Source organism: Silene latifolia, chromosome 6, assembly GCF_048544455.1.
Source record: "Silene latifolia isolate original U9 population chromosome 6, ASM4854445v1, whole genome shotgun sequence".
NCBI classification, from domain to species: domain Eukaryota; kingdom Viridiplantae; phylum Streptophyta; class Magnoliopsida; order Caryophyllales; family Caryophyllaceae; genus Silene; species Silene latifolia.
This window is the reverse complement of record NC_133531.1, coordinates 7,487,964-7,497,525: the sequence shown is the minus strand read 5'-3', so window position 1 is coordinate 7,497,525 and position 9,562 is coordinate 7,487,964.

Genomic DNA, 9,562 nt, shown 5'->3' with positions numbered 1-9,562 from the left:
ATTAATTCGTCTAATTCCATATCATCCGTGTTTATCGCTTTCATGACCCCTTCATATGTAAATAATACATTAAATCACTTTCATCCGAGTCAAATAATTTAATTAATCCATAAAATTAACAATTAACGTTAACGGTTTGCGCTTCGGCTTCACGACGAACTCACCCTTGGAAACAGACGCAATAGTCTGCTGCCTCTTCCGCAGGGCGCGGCTCTGCTTGCTGTTCCAGATGAGTTCTGTCCCTGAACTCCGTTTCTGCCTTGACCTAGTTTCATTAGCTTACATATTAATTAACTATTATCCATAATATCACCTAATTCCTGTTCGTTTTATTTCTTAATTCATTCTTTTATTTCTTTTTCTCAAATTATCCGTTTTAAAGGTATTTTCGACATAAATCGCCTATTCCAATGTAATTATTGTAATTTCCATTATTGTAATTTATCGTTATTGTATTTCTTTTATTGCTTGAGTGCTTTCACATGTAATTGAGCATTAAATCCTACTTCGACCTAATTGTATGATTAAATTAATTGTCAACCGACTTAGTTAAATTCTCACATGCTAGGATTAAAACTTGGATGTTGCATTGCATGCATTATAGCTGACGATATATCGAGTACGAATAACTTCCCTAATCATTAGTAGAGGCCGCTATCGAGGCGGGCGGGATTAGGTGTTCGATCAAAAGAGCTTCCTAATACGTACCCTCACCCCTTACTCCAGATCTCCGTGAGCACCCGTGTTCATTGGCATCCACGAGAGTCATTCTAGGCATAGAATGCTAAGGGTAACGATTGCTTAGTGTTCATGTCACTACTTTGTGTCTTGACATGACACGAGGTACTCGAACGGTTCCAATTTCCCATAAAAATTGGTGGCTACTCCTTACAAAATGCAAACGCTTGTCCCCGTTTCTCACCAAGCGCCCCCGTGGGCGGCCCGCTGTCCACAGTTTGGCAACTCCGCTGGGGATAATACACTTACGTGTAGCAAGGGTGAAACTTGAACAAGGTTAGGGAATAAGTTTGTACAAGACAATTGTCGGTTTTCATAACTCGGTCTTCCTAGACCGTTTTATTCGGCCTTCCTAGGCCCAACCCAACCCATTCGACCAATCGTCCCGTCTAAACGGTCCTAATTCTTATTTGGGCCTAAGGATGGATAGCGATTGACGTCATCCATACCATGGTACTTACTCTTGTTTGTATCAAGGGCCTTCACTACTTGAGGAAATGGACTAGGAATCGGCCTTACTCTTGTTTGGCACGAGCCTCTCCACAGACTTCGGGTTTGATGGTTCGGTATGGCAACCCACCCTTTTAAACCAAAACCCTTTTAAATGCACTCAGCATCCCGTTATAATGCTTGTATAAATGTGTAAACCTTACGTGATCACCACTTCTAAACAAAACCATGACGAATTTTCAAAAAATCAAAATCCTCATTTTCAAACAAGAATTTCGAAAAAAGTAGGCCTTTAATTAGCGCAAAATCCGGTCAAAACTCTGTCCGTTTGTCGCGTCAAAATTCGGGCCACAAGCCCATTTCAAAACCTCACTTCGAGTCCACTCCTACAACTACACTACAGTTGACTAGGACACACATTTTCAAAGACCTTATATTTCTTCAAAACTCACTCAACACAAGTGGCACACACCCACTTCACGAGTCAAAACTTTTCCTCTTTTAGCAAGTGTGATAGAATGGTCGATCGTGTTTTGATTCACCGCCGATCTCTTATCCAGTTTCCAAGATGCCTGGGTCAAGTGATGAAACAAACCTCCAGCAAATTCAAGAAAGTAATGATCGAATCCTAGCCGCGATAACCCAAATGCAAATCACTCAAGAACAAACCTATGACCGCCTTGAACTTATCGAAGGCCGCATCTTTGATGTAGAGGGAAAGTTGCCTCCCCCTAAAAGTGAAATACTACGTTTCTCCGATGACGAGTCTAAAGATGAGAATCCAATCATAGGGACAACTGCAGCCGAGAAGAGACTCCAATACCTAGAGGAGCAATTGATGTACCTTAAGGGGGATGACATTTACAGGGAAAACAATCGCAAATATGAAGCCGTCAATTCCAAATTGCCCACTAACTTTAGCATGACGGATATCCCTAAGTTTAAAGGACATGAGAACCCTTTGAACCACATCCGCGCCTTCAAGGACTACATGTCTATCAAAGGCATCAAACCCGAGATGTTCTTAAGGATCTTTCCTTCATCTCTTGACACCATTCCGAAGCAATGGTTCTACACTTTAGATCACAAAAAGGTCGCTACTTGGGAAGACGCCGCAGTCGAGTTCTCGAAACAATACGCGGATAATGCCGAGATCAAAGTCAACATGCGTACTCTAGAGGTTCTTACCCAAAATGACAAAGAAGTATTCACCGACTTCCTAAGTAGGTGGAGGAAGACTAGTACTCAACTAGTTGAACGCCCGGATGAGGCTACTCTTGTGGAAAAGTTCGTGGATAATCTCAAGCCCATATATGCCAACCATTTGAGATATCAAAACATCAAGACTTTCAAAGACTTAACCGTACTAGGGACACGAATTGAAGATGACATCCGTAAAGGACTCTTGTCCAAAACGGTAGGTCGAGGATATCAAGGGTCCACAAGTCGTTCATACGGCTCTACTAGCAAGACCGACGAAGTTAACCTTCTCGAGCCATCCAAGAAAACTAGCCCACCAAGGAAGTTCACAAACCTCGGGGATACGTACTCCAACGCTCTAAAAAGGCTAATGAAGCAAGGTAAACTCCAACCCATTGGACCTACTCCCGAACCCGAAAAGAAGTCCAAATTCTGGGATGAAAACTCCTACTGTGAATACCATAGGGGCAAAGGGCACGACACAGAAAAATGCTACAAGTTGAAACACGTGCTTCAAGACATGATCGAAGATGGTCGACTTCCAATTCCACCAGGGGGTAAGCCCAACAACACTCAGAATCCTCTTGGAGTTCTAGTGATTACAAGTGACGAATCTACCTTAGATTGCTCACACCTCATTTCTCCCACCGAAAATGAAATTCATGCAATTGAGAAAGAAAGGCTCTACTCTACTATCTCCCCTACCATTTCCGACTTCATCACATGGGCAAGGAGTGTAGATAGACAAGTGTGGGAACTAGAAAACATGGTAACGGCCTTGAGCCATCCCAATGCAATGCCTAAAGAACGTGTACCATTGATCTTCTCTCAAAATGCCACTATGCAAGAAGTAGTCGCCGTGGTTGATAAACTAGTCGATCAAATCATACGACTAGAAAGTGATATCATGAGGATGAAGGAACTAGCTGCAGTCAATGGGGTTTGGGCCGATGACGATGAAGACGAATACCTCATTGAAAACTCCTTGGTCAAGGAAATAGTCCAAAATTGTGAAGACCAAGATGTGGATCACCTAACTCGTTCGGGTCGCCCATATCAAAGCACTACTCAAAACGGTCCAACCAACGTCATCACACCAAATGACAACGAAGATGACCCCACTGACCATTTGCTCAAGCAATTACGTAAAAACCAAGGTGATCTTTCAGTCCGCAACTAGTGGCAAGCTCATTTCCGCATCACCAAGCTTTACTGCAAGCTTTGGCCAAATTGAATGTAGCACATAACTCCACTCCTGAAGATGTAGTCAACTTGGTCTTCCAAGAATCACCGAAGCTAAGTAATCCTATTACTTTCCCAGATGAAGACTTGCCACCTTTTGGCGCTAGTCACAACCTTGCTCTATACATCACTGTCATTTGTCTAAAGATGAACGTGCCAATGACTTTGGTAGAGGATGGCTCCGCAGTCAACGTCATACCCCTCAAAACGGCGTACAAGCTAGGCATGAAAGAGTCGGATTGGACTCCCACCAATCAAGGTGTACGTGCATATGACGGTACACGACGAAAAGTGGTTGGACTCGCTAGCCTAACCATAGCCACGGGACCAATCGAACGAAAAGTTAACTTCCAAATAGTGGACATCGAAGCTTCATTCAACATACTTCTGGGAAGGCCTTGGATTCACGCTTCCAAAGCGGTAACATCCACCCTTCATCAAAAGATCAAGATCCCACAAAATGGCAAAGTTGTGACGATCACTTCGTCACCCATCAAGGCAATAATCGAGAAGCAATCAAACAATCAAGTCCTTGCGGATCCCATATACGAACTTGGGGGCTTCCAAAGTGTGAACGTCATAGAAAGTGAGTTGGCACCCTTATACTATAATCCCTACTCTAACTTGGTGGTCAACCACATACTCAAATCCCAGGGATACTTCCCTGGAATGCCTTTAAACCCAATTCGGGAGAACACCTTCGCACCATACAAGAAAGGCAACTCAACAAGGATACCACTTGGATTAGGGTACAAACCCACAACAGAAGAAGTTCTCGAAATGCTCGCTCAAGTCCAAAATCGCAAGCACGTGGGAGTCCAAATGAGACCATATCTCCCCACTCTAAATGGGTACTTCGTCCAAGAAGGAAGTTCAGAACCCTTTCATGGATTTCCCGAACCTTGGCATTATCTTGAGAGGAAGTTAGCCGGAATCGAGATCTTTCACGATTGCTACTTCATTCCTCCCGAAACGGTTCCTACCTTCAAAACCCGTCAAGCACCTTGCTTCGACGAACAAGTCATTAGCCTATTGTTTGGAGAGGACCGATTCATTAGGGGCCAGCAGGATGATGAGATCATTACTATGATACTTCAAGACGATCGCTTCAACCCCACCGCGTTGATCACCGAAATCGACACAAAGCAGCAGAAAGGATGGAGAAAATCTATCAAATGGACCAACAACCAAGGTAGACTCTTCAAGCTCACTCTTTGGAGAAGGAGAGATGTTCAAAGGAGAACCGGAAGACGACGAGTTCGAATCGTAGTCGGAGTCGGAGTCGAGTCGAGTCTAGAGGAGTCATTAGAGAGTCTACTCTCGTTGTCATCCCCACTCCCTTCGTTTCTCCCTAGCTTAGCCTCGAGTAGTCACGGTAGTTCGGGAATGCCCCACCATCGTTCCTTTGCCACCACCGACCACGGATCGGTTGGCTTCTTTGTTTCAACTTTACTCAAATCTTAATATGAATAAATCGGGTTAACTCGCTTACTCTCTCGTGTTCTTTCGAGTGCAATTCTGTTTACGATGATACTGAGGATGACCAAGACCCAGACTTGACCGAAATACCTCCCTACGTAGCCAAAGAAATATTACAGGAAGGGGAAGGGGGACCAGTAATAGAAGATACCGAACCCATCAACGTAGGAACCGAATTAGAACCCAAAGAACTTAGGATAGGGACTACCTTGAGCTCTACCGAAAGGGCCGATTTCATAGACCTCCTAAATGAATTCAAAGACGTTTTCGCTTGGTCCTACAAAGACATGCCAGGGATCGACAGGGATATCGCCGAACATAGGATTTCGATTAAGTCGGGTTTCAAACCTGTGAAACAGAAGCTTCGACGAATGAGAACAGAATGGGCTCTAAAGATTAAGGAAGAAGTGGATAAACAATTTAAAGCCGGGTTCATCAAAGTTTCCGAGTACTCTGACTGGAGAGCTAACATAGTACCCATACCCAAAAAGGATGGGAGAATCCGTGTTTGTGTTGACTTCAGGGACTTAAACAAAGCAAGTCCGAAAGATGACTTCCCTCTACCTCACATTGACATATTGGTGGACAATACTGCAGACCACGCATTACTATCCTTCATGGATGGATATGCGGGTTACAACCAGATCAAGATGGCCATGGAAGATATGCACAAGACCGCATTCGTCACCCAATGGGGAACATATTGCTATACAGTAATGCCATTTGGATTGATCAACGCCGGAGCTACATACCAACGCACCGCAACTACACTCCTACATGACATGATGCACAAGGAAGTTGAGGTATATGTAGATGACATGATCGTCAAATCCAAGGAAAGAGAAGGACACATTGCAAACCTTCGCAAGTTTTTCGCGAGGCTACGAAAGTACAACATGAGACTCAATCCTCAGAAATGCACATTCGGGGTAACATCCGGAAAACTCCTGGGATATGTCGTTAGCCAACGCGGTATAGAAATAGATCCCTCAAAAATCAAAGCTCTGATCGAAATGCCACAACCTCAAACAGAAAAAGAAGTCAGAGGATTCCTGGGAAAGGTACAATACATAAGTCGATTCATATCGAAACTTACCATGATTTGCGAGCCTATCTTCAAGAAACTCAAGAAAACAGACCACACCATGTGGGATGATGATTGTCAAAAGGCGTTTGACCGAATCAAGGAGATATTGGCTAAACCACCAGTGCTCATGCCACCGCAACGAGATCAACCTCTTGGTTTATATCTCACGATGAATCGAAATCGCCATGGGTGCTATCTTTGGCCCAAATCGTAGGAAGTGAATAAAGAGCTATTTACTATCTAAGTAAGAAGTTCTTGGAATATGAGTGCAAATACTCGCAACTCGAAAAGACATGCCTCGCTCTTGTGTGGGCAACGAAGAAGCTACGTCACTACATGCTTAGCTACTCCATCAAGATATACTCCAAAATGGATCCAGTCAAATACCTCTTCGAGAAACCCGTCCTCAACGGACGTCTTGCAAGATGGACTCTGATGCTCTCAGAATTCGACCTCAAATATGTGCCACTGAAAGTCATAAAAGGTCGCGCCGTCGCCGAATTCTTCGCAGAAAATCCTATCAACGACGCACAAACCATAGAAACTTGGTCATTTCCCGACGAGGATATACTTCAAACAGACGTAGACTCTTGGGATCTATACTTTGATGGAGCATCAAATTTAAGAGGATTCGGAATAGGAGTGTTGCTCATTTCTCCTGAAGGTGAGCATACACCAATTGCTGTCAAACTCGACTTCGAGGTGACAAACAATGCTGCAGAGTATGAAGCTTTGTCTCACCTGACCGCAAGCGGCAGTAAGCTTAGGTATCAAAAACCTCCGAGTACATGGGGATTCATCACTGATCATCAACCAAGTTACAGGATCCTGGAAAATCCGAAGCGAAAGCCTCGCACCCTATCAGGCAAGGATAGACCAAGTGGCTCAATTCTTTGATCACGTAACCTACTTACACCTACCTCGAGAGGAAAATCAATTTGCAGACGCTCTTGCGAAACTCGCATCTTTGATAAATATGCCAGATCACATGGTGGAAATGCCTTTGTGTATCGAACGACGGTCAGAGCCGGCTTATGTCCACCAAATCACCGATGAAGAGGAAATCGCGCAGGAACCCTGGTCCCAAGCAATCTTGAACTTTAAGCTTAATGGTACCTATCCACCAGATATGGACAAAAAGGGACAACGTGCTATACGCCTATTAGCTTCCCAATACATTCTGATGCAAGGAGAATTATACAAAAGAACACCTCTTGGTGTAGTCCTACGTTGCCTTGATCATTCACAGGCACGAAAGGTGATGGAAGAAGTCCACGACGGAGAATGCGGTCCTCACATGAGTGGGCCCATGATGGCAAAGAAAATCACACGTTTAGGGTATTATTGGACCACAATGGAATCTGATTGCATCAAATACGTGAGACATTGCCACAATTGCCAAATCTTCGGGAATGTACAACATGTCCCTCCTTCGTTGCTATACACGATGACAGCTCCTTGGCCATTTTCCGCATGGGGAATTGACATAATCGGAAAGATAACCCCAAATAGGAACAGGAGGTCACTGTTTCATTCTAGTAGCAATTGACTATTTCACCAAGTGGGTAGAAGCGGCTTCCTACACTGCTCTTACGGCTAAAAATGTGGCAAAATTCATACAAAACAACATCATCTGTCGATATGGTTGCCCACATGAGATCATCAGCGATAATGGGTCACACTTCCAAGCCGAAACCGAGCAATTGCTAGCCAAATATAAGATTAAGCATCACCACTCTTCGCCCTACAGACCACAGACTAACGGCGCGGTAGAGGCGGCAAACAAGAACGTTGTCACAATTCTCAAGAAAATGACTGACAACTACAGAGATTGGCCAAGCAAGATACCCTTTGCTTTGTGGGGGTATCGTACATCTGTTAGAACGCCCACTGGGGCTACTCCTTTCTATTTGACCTACGGCATGGAGGCCGTACAACCAGTCGAGCTAGAAATACCATCCTTGCGTATTCTACTCGAAAGCCAAATCCCTGAAGCCGATTGGAAGAGGGATAGATATGAAGAACTCATCCTCCTGGATGAACGTAGGCTACGCGCCTTACATAATGTCCAAACCTATCAAGCACGTATCAAACGAGCTTTCAACAAAAGAGTTAGGCCAAGAAACATCAAAGAAGGAGACTTAGTACTCAAATCAATTAGAGCTCTTTTACCTGTCGACCCAAAGGGAAAATTCAAACCTAATTGGGCCGGACCATATCTAGTCAAATCCATACTCCCAGGGGGTGCGGTTAGAATCACAGACCTAGATGGGAATGAGTTTTCAAACCCCACAAACCTTGACCAACTGAAACGATACTATGCCTAGAATAGGACAAAAACGCGCCTCGCGTAAACCCATGTGTCGCTCTTGTGGCACTAAATAAACGGCCCCTGGTCAAGCTGAAATAAGCTAAGTGTCACTATGCTCTTGCATTTTGACAAGATTGTCATCCTCATATCATCAAATAAACTAAATTCGCACCTTGAGAACAAGCAAAAGCTCATTTTCTATGTTCATTACAAGCTCTTGCTTCGAACAATTATTCTTTTACATTTACTCGAACTACGCGCAAGGGTTTGATTTCGCTTTTTTAAGTGAATACGTAGGCAATCCTTCACGGGATTCAACCCGTTATACCTAAAATGTAAATAGAAGGACATTTGCATTGCATTTGAAATTCGACAAGAATAATAAAAGAAAATCACAGCGGTTTCTTAACCATTCAACCTTTTTTATTATATTCCATTCGCTTTCTAATAATAATAGTACGTTACATAATAAAAATAGAATAGGTTAGGATTCTAAAAATCCCTCCTTTTTATTACAACAATAATAATAATAATCAAATAATAAATAAGGACTCGGGCTATTCCTCCATCTTCCCCTTGCCCTTGTCATTCTTGTCATATTTCTTGTCACGACCTCGAGCCGGACGCTCTTGCACCACCTCAGACCTAATCACCAACGGTCTTTCTCGAGGCCTGACTCTTCCATTCTTGCCAACCACCATTTCCGCAACAGGAGTAGTCTTTGATTTCTTCAAGGATGAATGACCAAATCCAGCTTCTTCTTCTCCTTCCTGTCGATGCTTCTCTTTCTCTTTCTCTCCCTCGCGCACCTTGTAGTCAACAGGCTCGCGTTTCCTCAGTCTCTCGCGTTCTTCCGAAGTTGCAGCCTTTCTCCACCTCAGATAGGAATCCGACACCCACAAAGCATTGGCGGAGAAGCTCAAGAACCACATGTTCCTTTGGGCCCATTTGATAGCCCACTCTCTTTGGCTCTCGGTGGTAAGCGCTACAGCGATCTGAACGGTATCAAGCCTCGGGATAGTCCGCCTGCCGACTTGCCTCATCAATCTTTCCGG